The sequence below is a fragment of the Aethalodelphis obliquidens genome, unplaced genomic scaffold (genome assembly GCF_003676395.1).
Source record: "Aethalodelphis obliquidens isolate GAN/ISIS:26980383/991018 unplaced genomic scaffold, ASM367639v1 scaffold44, whole genome shotgun sequence".
Lineage (NCBI taxonomy): Eukaryota > Metazoa > Chordata > Mammalia > Artiodactyla > Delphinidae > Aethalodelphis > Aethalodelphis obliquidens.
Window position 1 is genome coordinate 5364933 of NW_020837988.1, and position 18053 is coordinate 5382985.

Sequence of the window (18053 nt, forward strand, 5' to 3'; positions counted from 1 at the left end):
GCAATAAGAAAAGAGATGATGCCCATTTCATTGGCTGATCACAATTTCCAGAGTACAAAGAAGTACACGCTCGGGTGTTTGCAAGGATGCCATCGTCTCTAGGTTTGTATGAAAGCCTCACTCTTAGTGTCTCACGTATCAATTATACCACATTTAGGAGTGAGCTTGCCTCTTCTGGCTCCCTAGGCAAGGGCTGCCTGACAGTTAGAATGACTAAGAGCTCCACCTGTGGTTACAGTGCTGCTTTTCTTCTATCTGCCTATGTAACTCATGCCACCTCATTCCCAAAAGCACCGTGGCCCAGAAGATATGTTCAATAAATAATGATAGATAAATCCAAGCAAAAATAAAAAGAGGTACAATTGTAAGATGAGACCATCTGGATAGTTGTTACACAGAACGCATGCCATAGGGACTTCCCTGGCAGGCCAGTGGTTAAGACTCTGCGCTTCCACTGCAGGCGGCGCAGGTTCAATCCCTGGTCAGGGAACTAAGATGCCACATGCCAAAAAAAAAAAAAAAAAATGCATTCAGTAAAATCCCACAAGGTTACCAAAGGAAAGGTCAGCTGCAAGGTCAGCTCAGGACCTCTTAGCAGCCGCAACTAATGGACAGTGACGCCCCCTCCTCCTCCCTTCTCCTCTTTCATAAAAACAAGCAAAGATTGGCAATGAAATGCTTTAAACCCAACTTTACCATTATTGTAATATGTGATGTTCCTGGGTCTTTGCATAAACGCTGACAATTACTTAGAGAAGTGATTCCAAGGGACCGAGAATAATCCTAGCCTCCACTCAACATGTAATTATGAAGACAGATCGGCTGGATGCCAGGAGAGAATAAAAAGTGATGTACTCCACTGATTTTAGGATATCTGAGCATTTGGGTTATGCAAGCTACTACTTACCTTCCATTCTCATGGGTGGTGAAGAGCGGTTTAAACCTAAGCGGATGTAGTGAGAAAGGTATCAGGAGAGATGATAGGACATTGGGGCCTGTGTGGAATATGATGTTAGCTTGTGTTTCAGTTAACACAGAGAGCTGAGTAATATTGGACATGGGGTTGGAACTTTGGTGAGGTTCATGCCATAGCTTGGGACAGTCTAAGAGGACACGAGGACAAGGACACTGAAGGATAGAAGGACGCTGCACTTCTTTCTTTTGCTTGTTTTTATGAAGAAGAAAAGAGAAGGAGAAGGAGTCACGCTCCATTAGCTGTGACTGCTGGGCAGTTCTGAGTTGAACTCGTACCTGATCCTGAGTAATCATGTGTGATTTTGCTGCATGCATTTAAAAATTTTTTTAATTGAAATACAGTTAATTTACAAAGTCATTAATTTCTGCTATACAGCAAAGTGATTCAGTTATATATATTATTTTTTATATTCTTTTCCATGATGGTTTATCATAGGATATATATATATATATATTTTAACAACTTTATTGGGGTATAATTGCTTTACAATGGTGTGTTAGTTTCTGCTTTATAACAAAGTGAATCAGTTATACCTATACATATGTTCCCATATCTCTTCCCTCTTGCGTCTCCCTCCCTCCCACCCTCCCTATCCCACCCCTCCAGGCGGTCACAAAGCACCGGGCTGATCTCCCTGTGCTATGCGGCTGCTTCCCACTAGCTATCTACCTTACGTTTGGTAGTGTATGTATGTCCATGCCTCTCTCTCGCTTTGTCACAGCTCACCCTTCCCCCTCCCCATATCCTCAAGTCCGTTCTCTAGTAGGTCTGTGTCTTTATTCCTGTCTTACCCCTAGGTTCTTCGTGACATTTTTTTTTCTTAAATTCCATATATATGTGTTAGCATACGGTATTTGTCTTTCTCTTTCTGACTTACTTCACTCTGTATGACAGACTCTAGGTCTATCCTATCATAGGATATTGAATAAGTTCTCTGTGCTATACAGTAGGACCTTGTTGTTTATCCATCCTATATATAATAGTTTATTGCATGCATTTTTGTGTAACAACTTTCCCTACAGTGTCATCTTATAATTGTGCCTCTTTTTGTTTTTGCACAAACTTATTTATCTCTCATAAATGGTAGGCAGAGAAGAAGACGGAGGCTGGTGGCTGGGAATTCAGAGCTGGCAGTGAGCTGGAGTCTGCTTACACAAACTCATCCTCTCCTCCAAGACAGAATACAGGCATTGAAGCTTTCGGCCCCAGCTGCCCTAAGTAGGAGCCTCGTGCTGGAAAAGCGTACAGCCTGGTCACTGACAAAGGCAGCAAGTAGGTGGTTGTCGAGATAGATGCTCGTAATCAGCCCCAGACGTGGCTGTCCAACCAAGACCATCAAGTTACAATGAAAGACAGAAACGAACTTCGGCCTCGTTGAAGAAAGGGGGAAGAGAACCTTCAGAAGGTTCCTTATGTGATGCAGAAGGTCTGATGAGTGTTTCTGAAACATGCATCACCACAAAAAAAAATCACAATATTTAGCGGACCAAGCATTTGGGCTTATAAGTAATAACTTATAATCAGCCACTTTTCTAATCCATATTTTTTGCCAGATTCAAAAACACCAAATTTCCTATCAAACGTTCTAGCAAAGCAAACCTTCACCTAAGTAGTTGTTCTGCGTCTAATATGTTAGAAGCAAGACAACTTTCATTCTCATAGGCAGAGCCTCTAATTTTTTTTTTTCCCTAGCAGCTCTTCTAGAAAGTAGGCACCAGGGACTGTATTCTGCTTACAGCTAGAAAGCTTTTATAGCAGTTACCCAAGTCGGCAGACCATCAGAGCTAAGAATAACAGCTCAAGGCCAAGCTTTCACACCTGCCACTCCCACCGCCAACTGCAGTGACTGCCCACCCTTTCCTTTAACTCGGCAGTGACTGAACACAGGCTGGGTACCTAGTTTCCTCGTTTAGATGTGTCAGGTTGTAGATATCTGGACTAGGCTTCAAAACAGAGCTAAATATTAACCAAGACTTAACCAAGTTAAATAGAAAACATGATCGATTCTCCTAAGATTGAAAGTGAGTATAATATCATTAAATGAAACGCTGTAGCTTGATCGCTGGGCTCCATGAACATCTGCTCCCGTAGGACAAAGGTGTTCAGCATGAGAAAGCTGATGACACAGAGGCTCAGGTCCAGGTGGGCAGAGAGGGATTTTTCACGGAGAAGGAGAGCCTTTATTTTTTTCATCTCTCTCCTTTCCTGGCATCATTGAAGGGCCAGACTCGGGGGAGGAAAAGACCTCTTTGCCAGGATATGTGTCTGGTCCAGACAGGGGGCTTATTTGTGACCCTGATCCTACAAGGACTGGAAGCAGAAAAGGAATGTACTGGTTAGAGATAAAATTGCCCCATCCTTTTCGAAAAGCCCGTCGAGGAATGGGAGGCAAGGCCCACTTAAAAAGAAATCTGAAACGGCTTCCCAGGGCTTTACCGACTCCAGTTATTCAGTGATGGGACCTCCAATCCCTTAAGCAGTAGAGAAGGTCCCTTGGCAGTGGCAGTCCCCGAAGAGAGAAAGGGGGGTGTGCTGTGAGCTACCAAATAAGGCTATTGTAGCCTGGACACAGAAGACACAGGGGTCCCAGGTCCTTACAAAGAAAAGATTACTAGGTAGCCAGTACGGGGCCCCTGAGAGAAGATTGCTAGTCTCAAGAGAAGAAGAGCCACCAGTAGCAGGACTACGTGTAGTCGCAGCAGATACCACAAAGGAGCAGCAATGCCCTCCTGGACGGTGCGTCCTGCGCCCCCAACCTGGCCGATGGCTGGGAATCAGTTCCCCTGAGACCCCTCATCCTCCAGGCCAGGCAACATAGTCATTCCTGAGAGAGCCGATATTTTTTCTCATGGACACTGTTTTTTAACAAGAACCCCAAATGCTTCTCAAATAACAAAACAAAGCCTTAGGTGTTTTCTTAACATTAACCAGAATCCCACTACTCCGGAGAAATGGACTGTCTTCCAAGGCTCTCAAGTTCAGCTCAACTGGTACCTTCGCTGCACTGGGTGTGCTCAGACACACACGGGTGACGCAACGGAGCGCATGCACACACATGTGATGCACATACACGTGAAGGACACATTCACACGTGTGCACATGACATGCATGCGGACGTGTAACACACACTCACGTGCACACACAACGCACCTTCTGTATCTTTTGGGCAAGACCTCCAATGCAGAGATTCTCCAAGGCTTTCAACTGAGGAAGAGAACTAGAATCTGACTAACTCATTTGAAGTCTAAGGATACTGAGTCTTTTTTTTTTTTTTTTTTTTTGCGGTACGCGGGCCTCTCACTGTTGTGGCCTCTCCCATTGCAGAGCACAGGCTCCGGACGCGCAGGCTCAGCGGCCATGGCTCACGGGCCCAGCCACTCCGCGGCATGTGGGATCCTCCCGGACCAGGGCACGAACCCGCGTCCCCTGCATCGGCAGGCGGGCTCTCAACCACTGCACCACCAGGGAAGCCCTTGAGTCATTTTTTTTCTGGTAGGGGAGAGGGACATTGTGCCTGCAGTAATTTTTCACCTGGAGGATTCCGTGCCAGGTCACACACTGCACACCTAGCCCCAGCCAGCTGTCCCTGCAATAACACCTCAAAATTAAAAAAAAAAAAAAAAAAAAAAAACAGGGTTGGCAAAAGGGTTACCATCCTCACCAGTCAACCAACCTAAAGTGAAGGTCCTGCTCACAGCAATAATTTTGTATAAGAAAAACAAGATAACTTCTTTGCAGAAAAGTCACTCCAAATAATTTTTAAATTGATTCTCATCAAGGACAGTGTTTTCATAGGCCTTCCCCACCTGCCGCCACGCTTCCTAATGCAAACCTTAGGTTGAACATTTTGGGGGAAGCTGAGATGCTCGGCCACCGAGAAAATGAATCACAGTTCTCCTTCTCAGCTGTGAACACACTTCCACAAAAGAGTGTCTTCAAGATAAAAGAAGTCCTCCCTTCATCCGCCGCTCCCACCCCAGTCCATTTCCATGGCTCAGGATGCCTACGTCAGCTCGTCTCGTGCATTTTAAGTACCAGCCAGTATGTGATGGGGAAGAATGTCTTCTTACAGCCTTTTTTGATGAACAGGAGTCTCCAGGGTTCATGCTCAAGGTTATCTAAAGTTAGCTTAGTCCCAGTTGCACTGTCAACTTCGGAGTCTAGACACTTGTGGAGCAAAGGCTCAGACTGGATGAAGACTCACTTTGGCTTCCACTTAAACGCTTTTTTGCAGATTAAAATAGTCTCCTACATTCCAACAGTACACAGAGTAATCAAAGTTCATGAAAGATAATGGAGACATCGAATTTCTGACTAAAGGAGATAATGTTAAAGTTGATGATAGAGGTTCATACAAAGAAGGCAAGAACTGGCCCGAAAAGAAGGACATGGTGGGGAGAGCCAGAGGGCTTTTACCATATGTTGGTACTGTCACCATAATAATGAATGACTATCCGAAATTCAAGTATGCTGTTTTGGCTGTAATGGGTGCATGTGTGTTACTAAAACGTGAATCCTAGAAGGAAAAGAAGTTCCTGGGACCAGACTCAAATAAGATCTGTTGAAAAAGAGAAAAGGTAATATATTTGAAATGTTCCAATTTCTGTATAAAAGGAAACAATGTGGAGACGTTTTTGTCTTGTTTGAATAAATGATTCACCAGTGAACAAAATAAAACAAAACAGTCCCCTAAATAGCTCGCCCAGGTGGACGGGCCCTGTTTATCGCAGGCTCGTTCCGGGAAGCGACAGACCACAGCTGTTTCACTGTCCTTCTCTCCTGCACCTTCACGCGACCCCCTCTGCTTGTTCCCAGCTCCAAGGGCTTGAGGACTGGAAGGTGGCACCCGTCGCATCCTCAGCCACACGGCGTGTTGCTGGGGGCTATCTCTGCAACCAAGGAAACCCATTCCTCCTCAATCTTGAACAGAACAGCTCTAGAACAGCCGAGCAGACCCAAAATCTGGTTTGCCATCGGCAACATGGTTCTGGGCTGTTGGGCCAACATGGAGATGGGTATTTAGAGGGTCTGGGATCTCAAGGGCTTCCTTACAGCCTCCGGGACTGATAAAGTAAATCCTAATTGCTAGAGAAGAACCAAAGCAAGGCACGGAAGTAGCAGCTCCATTTTTTTTTTTTTTTTTTTTTTTTGCGGTACGTGGGCCGCTCACTGTTGTGGCCTCTCCCGCCCTGGAGCACAGGCTCCGGACGCGCGGGCCCAGCAGCCATGGCTCACGGGCCCAGCCGCTCCGCGGCATGTGGAATCTTCTCAGACCGGGGCATGAACCCGCGTCCCCTGCATCGGCAGGCAGACTCTCAACCACTGCACCACCAGGGAAGCCCCCAAGCAGCTCCATTCTTAAAGGGTGTCAAGGTCAGTAAGGGTCCAGGTCTTGTGCAGTCAAGACAGGGGCACATTTCTTAAAACTTAGCCTATCAGAGTTCGTTTCCTTTATTTCCTCTGTTCATCTTTCCAAATAGTGTTCTCTAATATTTACATTTAAAATTTGAAATTTTTGAAATGATTTCTCCTTTTGAGCATTCCACCTGCCCACCTTTAAATAGAGAGGGACACTTCATTTTCAGAAAATGAGGCTGGGGGACTTCCCTGGTGGTCCAGTGGTTAAGACTCTGAGCTCCCAGTGCAAGGGGCCCAGGTTCGATCCCTGGTCGGGGAACTAGATCCCGCATACGTGCCACAACTAAGACCCAGCGCAGCCAAATAAATAAATAAATATTTTTTAAATTAAAGTTAATTTAATTTATTATTTTTGGCTGCATTGGGTCTTCGTTGCTGCGTGCAGGCTTTCTCTAGTTGCAGCGAGCGGGGGCTACTCTTCGTTGCAGTGTGCGCGCTTCTCACTGCGGTGGCTTCTCTTGTTGCGGAGCACAGGCTCTAGGCACGCGGGCTCAGTAGTTGTGGCTCACGGGCTCTAGAGCGCAGGCTCAGTAGTTGTGGAGCACGGGCTTAGTTGCTCCGCGGCATGTGGGATCTTCCCGGACCAGGGCTCGAACCCATGCCCCTGCGTTGGCAGGCGGATTCTTAACCGCTGCGCCACCAGGGAAGCCCTAAATAAATTTTCTTTTTTTAATGAGGCTGGGAACGGATTTTGAAGGGAACAGCAGAGAGGCATGTACTCCTGCGGGTGGATGGTCCAGAGCCAGGCCTCGTTCATTCTTCTTCCCCGTCTCTCCATCCTTTCCATCACTGCGCGGCCTCAGACAGAAGCAGTTTAATACGTGTTTGAGTGGGAGGACAAGGTTCCCAGTTAGAACCACCTGCTAACGAGGACTGGTTTCCTGTCTGTTTGGAGGAGGAAACGAGCCAGCGCAGCCCCACAGGGCCACCGAGCTCACCCTATCTGATCCCGAGTAGGCTGCACAGCAGAAACGAGCACAACGTCGACAACGTCGTAAAGCAACTACGCTCCAATAAAAATTTACAAAAAAGAAAGTAACGGCAGACGATTCAACTACCCAAATGACCTGAAAGCTTTTTCCCCAGGAGGAGCCTCCGTTCGAGTTTCCAGCAGCCTGGGAACCATGTCACTAGGGAAGAACAGAGTGCGGAATGTGTGGTGTTGACGTTTAGAACGTGGTGAAGATCGTCTAGTGGCAGTGCCTTTTTCCTAAATTATCCTTCACTCGCCTTCCATAGTTGATCTATCCATCACTCCCCAGCTGTCACTCACCGTAAACAACAGCAGGTTTTGACAAACAGTAGATCAATCATCATCAAAGGAGACTGAAGACTCTTCACACACGCTCTCACGTGCAATTCGCCCCCTCTTCTGTTCCTTTGAGAGGTCCCAGCATTGCTCCTGGCCCCCCCTTTCTGAAGGTGGTGGAGATAAAGAAATTCCTTCCATGCTCTACACATATGAGGAAACCTGGGACATCCAGAAAAAGCTTTCAGCAGCCCCAACGGCAAAAACAGTTTTAATTATGCGCCACGATGGATGGTTTTAATATGCCGAGCATAGGTGTGCACAGAAGCCAGATATTTTTACTATTCTCGTGATATCTTGAATGTGGTTATTTTTGCTAATTTGTCATTCCTGAGCGTCCAGTATTTAGACAAAATAGCTAATACTGCTTGTGTTTTCAAGTAAGCTGCACCAGCCTTGGTAATTGCATGTGTTTCCTGTCAGATAAATTTACCTCGATCTTTGCTGTTATAATTGATTCTATATACTAGAAAGCAGAAAGCAAACAGTTTTTTAGTGACTTTATTTATTTTTGCAAGGGTACTGTTTTATAAACTACCTTCACGTGAAATCACACTCTCAATTAAGGGACTCAGGGTGAACTTTGTTCAAGAGGCCAGCTATGCAGACTCACCTCGTTTCCCACCTACTTCCGGAAAAGACTTTAGAGATTCAGGAAAATGGGCCGGAGTCCTAGGTGACGTAACCCCCACTCCCCAGGTTTCCTAAAACACGGAACTGTAAACTTTAGAATTTTACAATTTGTCTTAAAACTCCCAGTCCCCAAAAGAGTGTACAAAACATTTTCTAGATGTCTTAGCCATCATTTGTCCAGTAGCAAAAGAAAAAACAAACAACCACCAGTGAGTCCCATTTTGTTCACAGACAGTTTTTAACGGGCTCATCTGATTTCTTCCAGATTTTGTAACCTGATTTAAATAGCATGACTAAGTCATTGTAAAGCAGATGATGAAAGGGATGCTCTAAAAATGTCATAAAGACATGTCAGCTTTGCTGACAGCAAAACTGATGACAGAGAAATAGCAAGAGTTTTAAAATCAGGTCAAAGAAAATGACTTTTTATCACCTTCTGATCACTTCTTTCACTCAAAATCAAAACATAACAAAAATTTCCAGGTGCTTAAAACAGAATCTTAACTATGCACTAGACTGTTAAAATCAGAAAAGAAAATTAGCTGACTTTTGGATGCACTGAGTCCTGTTCTAAGCACTTTATATTCATCATTGCATTCAGTTACCACAAGAGCTCTATGAAGTAGGTCCAGCTGTTACCCCCATTCTATCGATGAGGAAACGGAGGCATAGATTACTTACATCACTTGCCCAGAACCTGATTTCTTAACCACATCACTGCACTTCCACCTATGGGAGGTGTGACCTGGAGCCTGGGCCTGACATTCCCAAACCCCTGCCTCCCTGTCTGCAAAATAGGGATCACACCACCTACCTCCCAGAGTGGTGTAAAGACTACCTGAAATAAAATATTTTAAATAATTTATCACATCACCAGGTACACAGGGGTGTCCAGTAAACATGAAATTCCCCTCACCTTGAATCGCAGCAAGAGAAGACCAGGAACTTTTGGGCTATTAAACCACCAAGGATTTTCCAAATTGGCTAATATTAAACCATGGCTTCTCATCCTGCCATCAGGAAAGCTCAGCTGGCACTAACACAACCGACCACGTGATGCAAGGTGAAAGCAAGTCCGGTGCAGAAAAGTAAATGCATTATGTGTCTGCCGATAAGGTGCTACACGATTTCTATCTACACAGAGTGTTCCTTTCTGGCTAGAGGGCTTTCCTCCTCGGCTAAGCCTAACTAAACGTCCGTCTCTGCCCGAATGGACCAGGGATATAACGTCTCACCTCCGTAAACAGAGCCTCATATTGTCCAAGTGTTCTAGAAACTTAGGGTTCACGGCATGTTCTAAATAGCTGAGTTCTTTGTTCTTCCTCCAGGGTGAAAACGTGGTTTGGCCTGGGGCCTGGTGCTAAACAGAGGGAGAGGATCACGCCGCTAGTCCGGGTCTATAACCATCTGTATCGCTCACGGGTCCAGCTGGAAACAGATGGCGCACTCAGAGGGGTTTAACTAAAATGAATGTAATGAAGGAGCTGCGTACAGAGGGGTGGGGGGGTGTCAGGGAATCAGCAAGAGATGGATGAGGGGCCCGGAGACCAGGTGAGGAAGGAAGACTTCACCAGCCGAGTGAGAGCAGAAGCCACGAGGAAGGAAGACCCAACGGGAGCTGTGCCAGAATCGCAGAGCATCCCTTTGCTCTCCTCCCGAGACAGCCTGGGACCTGGGACCTGGGACCTGGGGCCCTTTGCTGCACTGCTTGAGACAGGCTGGGACCTGGGGCCCTTTGCTTCACTGCTTGCCCCCGAACACACATCTCCTCAAGCAACAAAATACAAAGAAACTGTAAGGGACTAAAAATAACTGCGCTCATGAGCAGTTGGGGCAAATTATGAACAACAAGATACAAAAAGACCAAAACCACACCTGACACTTCTGAGGGGCTGGGAGCAAAAACAGGGTGTCGGGAGCAAAAACAGGGTACTGTGCAGGCCGCCTGCACACAGCACCACCAAGGGGGTGGGCAAAACCCCCAAGCCACCCCTCCGGCCCGAACTCTGGATATACCCCACCCTCACCCCATATAAGGAACCAGCTCAAAGGGCGAGTGAGCGGGGGAACCTGTTACCTGTTTTCACTCTCCGCTGCTGCAGCAGGGACCCCAATAAAGCCTTGCCTGAATTTCTTGTCTGGCCTCTGATCAACTTCTATCGATTAAGGAGGCCAAGAGCCCTGGTCGGGAACACTCCCGTGGCTGAATTCAACCAGAGCCAGAAGGTAAGAGGGCCAAAGGAGGTAGTGCAGAGAGGGCAGCCTCCAGAGAGGGGCGCAGAACGGATGGCGTGAGGGATGGAGAATCAGGATGCGGCCCCTCCTGAGACAGCCCCCTTCCCGGGATCCCAGCACTCTCAAGGCTGCCCACCGTCTACTGGAATAGCTGGAGCAGGCTCGTTAAACTTCCACCAAGGTACAGGCATAACTGAGAGGCCCTCGGGGCCTTCCAACGTTAAAAGCACTCTCTAAATTCCGAGAAGAAAAACTGGATTTTCAGAATATAACCACCGGACAGCTTGGGAGCTGCAGAGAGGATGAAGGATTAGAGCAACACCCGCTCACACAGGATTCCAGGTGGTCAACATCCGAAGATGCTGCTTTGGGCATGGCCGATGCAGAATGCAACTTTATGATCTCCCTTTGCAAGATGAAAACTCATCAGCACGATTTTTCAAATTCCAAGGTCATGTAGTGCACGCTTCCACAACCGCCACCTATACCAAAAGCATATCAAAAAGGCCAGGCTACGGGCTTCCCTGGTGGCGCAGTGGTTGGGAGTCCGCCTGCCGATGCAGGGGACGCGGGTTCGTGCCCCGGTCCGGGAGGATCCCACATGCTGCAGAGCGGCTGGGCCCGTGAGCCATGGCCGCTGAGTCTGCGCGTCCGGAGCCTGTGCTCCGCAACAGGAGAGGCCACGACAGTGAGAGGCCTGCGTACGGCAAAAAAAAAAAAAAAAAAGCCCAGGCAATTCAATACATTCTAGTCAACTGGTGGCATTTTCCCCCAAACTCTATTTGCAAGTACCCAAACTGCAAACTTTCTGGAGCCTGAGGATTCAGAGTCTTTTATCATCCAACCTTGGGCCAAGCAGGTTGTTTCTGATTTACCTAGTACAACTTCAAATACAACAAAAACAAACAAACTTCACGTCCCAGTAGAAATAGAGCTTCCTGCAAGCATACCTCCTCCTAAAACCCTGCAGTTTCCTCAGGGATCTGATTTCCCCAGTTGGAGTCTTTGAACGCTCAATGTTCTAAGACCTCCTTAGTTGACATTTATAATTTTAGGTTGTGTGAATCCCAGGATGGGACGTGATCCTCACAATGGCTCATCCCTAGGAAAGGTACACTTGAAAACTGCTCCCTCCCAAGCTACTTCTCCAGTTATGCTGTATCCAAGAGGGAAATACCCCACCAAACCGTCATCATTACAGCTGAATATTCTCCGGAGGCAGCTACGGGTGCCTGGCCACAGTACTTCTCTAGGTAAGGCAAGGGCAGGATTACTGTAATAAAACAACTTCTCTTATAGATCTGTCCTTAAGGTGAAAACATTCAGCCGCACTGGAAGGGACCACCTTCCCTTGAACTTATCCTGACCCTCAGGTTTGCGGTCCTGGAGTATCAACGCGTATGAACACACTCACACCTAGCCCGGAAGCAACAGGATAAGGGAATAAGAAGGTTAAACGGACAGGAGTCTATTCTAATTCCATAAGTAACATTCAAAAACCCAAAGAGGGGCTTCCCTGGTGGCGCAGTGGTTAAGAATCCGCCTGCCAATGCCGGGGACACGGGTTCAAGCCCTGCTCCGGGAAGATCCCACATGCCGCAGAGCAACTAAGTCCGTGCGCCACAACTACTGAGCCCGCGCGCCTAGAGCCCGTGCTCCGCAACGAGAAGCCTCCGCAATGAGAAGCCTGCGCACCGCAACGAAGAGTAGCCCCCGCTCGCCGCAACTAGAGAAAAAGCCCGCGTGCAGCACTGAAGACCCAATGCAGCCAAAAATAAATAAATTTATTTTTAAAAAATTCCAAAGAAGTCACGTATTTTGGGGGAGAGGGGAGGGCTGATCAGATTATGAATTAATTCAACATTGCTGAAATTAGAGTAATGAATCTATTCCTTTCCTTCACAGGAATTCTAAGGTAAGGTGTACTTTGAATATTACAGATTTGTCAGCATATCAATAAATTACTTTGCTACAAAGTTAAATTACTGTTCATGCACTCAGCAAGTACTGAATGTCTACTGTGTGTCAGACACTGTTCTAGAAGCTGGGAATTTGATGAGATAAAAGACAGACGAGATCTCTGCTTTTTGTTGTAGGGGAGACACTCAACAAACAAAAGCACAAATAAATGAACATGTAATCACAACACAGTGACAAATGCTATGATAAAAATACATAGACAGTAAAGAGCCTGTCTTTACTTGGGTGCCTAAGGTCATGGACCCCAGAGCCAGACAGCCTGGTTTATATCTCAGCTCTGCTACTCCCTCAATCATTTGGGGCAAATCATACAATCTCTCTTGGCCCCAATTTCCTCTTCAATAAAATGGAGATAAGAACAGGATCTAGTTCAGAGGGCTTTTTGTGAGAACCTAATAAGGTAATTCATATTCAGAGTTTATAACACTGGCTGACATATGGTGAGCGCTTTATAAATGTTAACATTTCCTGAGTTAGATTGGGGTGGCCCAGGCAGGCTTCTCAGAGGAGGCAACCGCCATGTGAAGATCTGGTAAAAGAAACGGTCAGAGCAAAGGCCTTAGAAAAGAGTGAACCAAGCCTTGTTTATGAAACAGAAAGAAGGCCAGTGAGGCTGGAATAGAGCAAGAGAGGGGCGGGATGGGATGGGGCCAGGTCATGTAGGGTCTTGAAGATCTTTGATAGGAGTTGGAACCTGACCCAGAGGGCTGGGAAAACACTGGAGGTTTAAAGCAGGCGATACACAAGGCCTGATTTATACTTTTGAAAGATTCAGCTTGCTTTTATAGTGGGGAGAGTCACTAACGGGACAGGAGTAGAATCAGGAGGAATTAGAAGGTAATCTGAAGGACTTCTCCAGCAGTCCAGTGGTTAAGACTCATGCTTTCACTGCGGGGGCCGCGGGTTCGATCACTGGTCTGGGAACTAACATCCTGCATGCCATGTGGGATGGCCAAAAACAAAAAAAACTAAAAGGAGAAAAAAGGTAATCCGAGTGGCTCATATGAGAAGCTGATGACCTGGACTCGGCTAGTGACAGTGGAGATGGAAAAGGACAGGGATATATTTTGGATCTGGGGTCAGCAAACTATTGTCCGTGGGCCAAAACTGGCCCTCTGACTGCTTTTGTCAATGAAATGTTATTGGAACTCAGCCACGCCCATTCATTTACCTACTGTCTGCTGCGGATTTCCTGCTACAAGGGCCTTGTAGAATAGTTGTAATGGAGACCACAGGCCCTGCAAAACCCACTGACTATCTGCCTCTTCATAGTTAAATTGCATCAACCCCTGTTTTGGAGGAAGAGTCTATAGGATTTGTAGATGGATTGGGTGTGGATAGTGAGAGACAGGGATGGAGGATTATTCCTGGGTTTTAGCCCGGAATAACTGGGTGGTACCATTTCCCGAGATAGGGTTGACTAGAAAAGAGTTCAGGATGGATGTGGCAGGAAGAGAATTATTATTTTCGACGTGTTAGATTTGAGACTTCTCTTAGACATCCAAGTGGAGAGTCTAAGGAGGTGGCTAGATGTATATATAATCCAGGAGCACAGGGCTGTAGTAACAAATGTCGGAGTCATCTGCAAACATCTGTTCCGTTCTCTCCATTTCCACTGCCATCATAATTTCCATCTGAACCACTGGAGTAATGCTCTAACTCTTTAGGTGACAGGACAGGATGGAATCACCTAGACAGGGATTGAAGACCAAGAAGAGACCAGTGCTAAGGCTTGAGCCTGGGTCCATCCAACGTGAAGACGTTACACAAAGGAAGAAGAGCCAGCAAAAGTGATTGTGGGGCTTCCCTGGTGGCGCAGTGGTTGGGAGTCCGCCTGTCGATGCAGGGGACACGGGTTCGTGCCCCAGTCCGGGAAGATCCCACATGCCGCGGAGCGGCTGGGCCCATGAGCCATGGCCGCTGAGCCTGCACGTCTGGAGGCCACGGGAGAGGCCACAACAGTGAGAGGCCTGCGTACCGGTGAGGGGGTGGGGGGAGTGATTGAGAAGACAGGCCTAGTGAGGTAAGAGGAAAGCTAGTGGAGCGTGTTTTGAGAGAAATCAAAAGGCAACTGCGTCAACAAGGGGCAGGTCAGCTGTGCTGCTGAAAGGTCCAAAAACTGAGAAGTGACTACTGAAACTGACAAGATGGCGAGGGAGGTCTTTTCGTGGATGCAGTGATGATGCAAGGATCCCTAATGGATGGAGCTGGAGAAGAGAATGGAAGGCCTCTTGTGGAGACAGCAATGACCAAAGGTCAAGACCATCTGTTGTGATGAGGAAAGGAGAAATGGGCGGGGGCTGGAAGGAGACTGGGAGACAAAAGGGCATGATTATAAAATGGGAGACACTAGGGAATATTTCTGAGATAATGGGAACAATGTAGCTGAGAAGGAGAAAATTATGGAGGAGAGAGAAGGGGGTGAGATCTTTGAGAGGTGGGAGGGGTGAGGTCCAGAGTTAGATTTAGTAGGTTTGACATGAGGACTTTCCTGATTACTTCTGTTTTCTCCATTCCTGTGGGAAGGCTCATCAGCTAGGGTGGAATGGTGGGAAAGGGGAAAAGACAGTGTAGGAGGCTTGAAGAGAAGTGAGAGCTTGTGTCAGAATCATTGGCTTTTCATCAAATACCTTTTATATCCTCCACAGCATCCAACACAGAGCTAGCTACAGCAGTAGGTACTCGAATACACACTAATTAAGGGTAACATGCTTGGAGTGCGATTTTTCGATATCACCCTTTTTAGTCACGGTGTTGAGAATGTGTGTAGCCCAGACATCCAAGCTCCCTCTATCAGGTGTGACGCCTGCCGGGCTATTTGTTGAAGGCAGGGTCTCAGTTATCTGCAAACAGTTAAGTCAAATAACCATCCCTTCTACGACAAATGTCACCTCCAGCTGACACAGGCTGATAGACATTGACGTGAAGATGTCAAGACTACCTCTCGCGAGGCTCTCTTATCCTGTTGGCATGTCAGCCAAGGGAAGGGCAAACACCAAATGTCTCAATCACACCGGGCAGCAGTGCGTAACTCGATCTTCTGTCCGGCCCCTCACACTCCTTTTTTTTTTTTTTTTTTTTTACATCTTTATTGGAGTATAATTGCTATACAATGGTGTGTTAGTTTCTGCTTTATAACAAAGTGAATCAGTTATACATATGTTCCCATATCTCTTCCCTCTTGCGTCTCCCTCCCTCCCACCCTCCCTATCCCACCCCTCTAGGTGGTCACAAAGCACCGGGCTGATCTCCCTGTGCTATGCGGCTGCTTCCCACTAGCCATCTGCCTTACGTTTGGTAGTGTATATATGTCCATGCCTCTCTCTCACCTTGTCACAGCTTACCCTTCCCCCTCCCCATATCCTCAAGTCCGTTCTCTAGTAGGTCTGTGTCTTTATTCCTGTCTTACCCCTAGGTTCTTCATGACATTTTTTTTTCTTAAATTCCTTATATATGTGTTAGCATATGGTATTTGTCTTTCTCTTTCTGACTTACTTCACCCTGTATGGCAGACTCTAGGTCCATCCACCTCATTACAAATAGCTCAATTTCGTTTCTTTTTATGGCTGAGTAATATTCCATTGTATATATGTGCCACAACTTCTTTATCCATTCATCCGATGATGGACACTTAGGTTGTTTCCAAAGCTTTGCACAGCAAAGGAAACCATAAACAAGACCAAAAGACAACCCTCAGAATGGGAGAAAATATTTGCAAATGAAGCAACTGACAAAGGATTAATTTCCAAAATTTATAAGCAGCTCATGCAGCTCAATAACAAAAAAACAAACAACCCAATCCAAAAATGGGCAGAAGACCTAAATAGACATTTCTCCAAAGAAGATATACAGATTGCCAACAAACACATGAAAGAATGCTCAACATCATTAATCATTAGAGAAATGCCAATCAAAACTACAATGAGATATCATCTCACACCAGTCAGAATGGCCATCATCAAAAAATCTAGAAACAGTAAATGCTGGAGAGGGTGTGGAGAAAAGGGAACCCTCTTGCACTGCTGGTGGGAATGTGAATTGGTGCAGCCACTATGGAGAACAGTATGGAGGTTCCTTAAAAAACTACAAATAGAACTACCATATGACCCAGCAATCCCACTACTGGGCATGTACCCTGAGAAAACCTCACACTCCTTTTAGTGACACAGTCTATCCTTTACCAGATCAAATTTCCCTTTCTTTGCTTTGCCCTCTGTTAATTTGTTGTCAGATTCCTCTCCGTTTTCTTTTTCTACCATCTTGCTTTCTACCTTGCCATTTCTTCTAGCTGAGCCCGAGTTAAATTTATTTTAATTTTCCTCAGTTACTTTGGCTCTTCCATTTATCATCTCTCCTCTGGTGTGCCCAGCCCCCATTCCCCCCTCATCCTATGAGAAAACAGCCTTCCCTCCAACATCATCCGAGTACAGACAGATGTAAGACTCAGCAGGTTCACACTTCATACTGCACTCTGACAGGCCAGAGACACAGCTACCTTCCCTAAAAGAAAAGGTATTGAAACAAGGCCTCGGAGGGGGTGTGACATAGGTGAAAACTGTCTTACTGCTTTTAGCATTTCAGCTGTTAGGCAACTGATGGCAAAAGATTCTTTTGCCTTTTCCAATGCGTCCTTTGAGCAGATACTTTGTGATTATGTGACATATATGTATGACGCCATTCACTCATTTTGCAAATATTTATTGAATCATTTAGTCAGGGAGCCAAGGTCCAGATGCTAGACCACATAATGCATGAAAGGAGGAGGACGTGGTATCTGCAAAACTCTGTTTTCAAAAAACCATTCTATTTTAGGCATGATGCTGGCTTGCTTGCTACATTTCTATTAACAAGTAGGGAGAAATCCGCCCACTCAATGTTCTGAGTGAGATAACAGTGCTGATGGGCCCAGAGAAAGTGAAACTATCAGAACATGCTCCCAGTTTTAAAAGAGGGCCCTTGAGCATGCAGACAACTTGCCTCCCAGGCATGGCCACCCCATGTGTCATCTGTCCCCCAAATCACTGGAGAGCCGCTCCAGCTTGGGTCCCCCAACTGCCTGTACTTGTTTTTCTTTTTTTAATAAATTTATTTTTTAAATTTATTTTTGGCTGCGTTGGGTCTTCGCTGCTGTGCGCGGGCTTTCTCTAGTTGCTGTGAGCCAGGGCTACTCTTCTTCTCGTTGCAGTGGCTTCTCTTGTTGTGGAGCACGGGCTCTAGGCACACGGGCTTCAGTAGTTGTGGCTCGCAGGCTCAGTAGTTGTGGCTCACAGGCTCTAGAGTGCTGGCTCAGTAGTTGTGGCGCATGGGCTTAGTTGCTCCGCGGCATGTGGGATCTTCCTGGGCCAGGGCTCGAACCCGTGTCCCCTGCATTGGCAGGCGGATTCTTAACCAATGCGCCACCAGGGAAGTCCCTGCTTGTATCTGTAAAGCCCCACCTTTGGGCAAAGGGCAGGAGGCAGTGTGGGTACCATCTGAATTTTGCTTCAGAATTGTTTGGCTCTT

General features: G+C 46.6%; 1 protein-coding gene across 1 annotated transcript in view; it reads right to left on the minus strand.

Annotated features, from left to right (window-relative positions):
• The window catches only part of SLC39A11 (solute carrier family 39 member 11), a 416650-nt gene that overhangs the window by 395361 nt on the left and 3236 nt on the right, over positions 1-18053 (minus strand). The window lies entirely within an intron of this gene.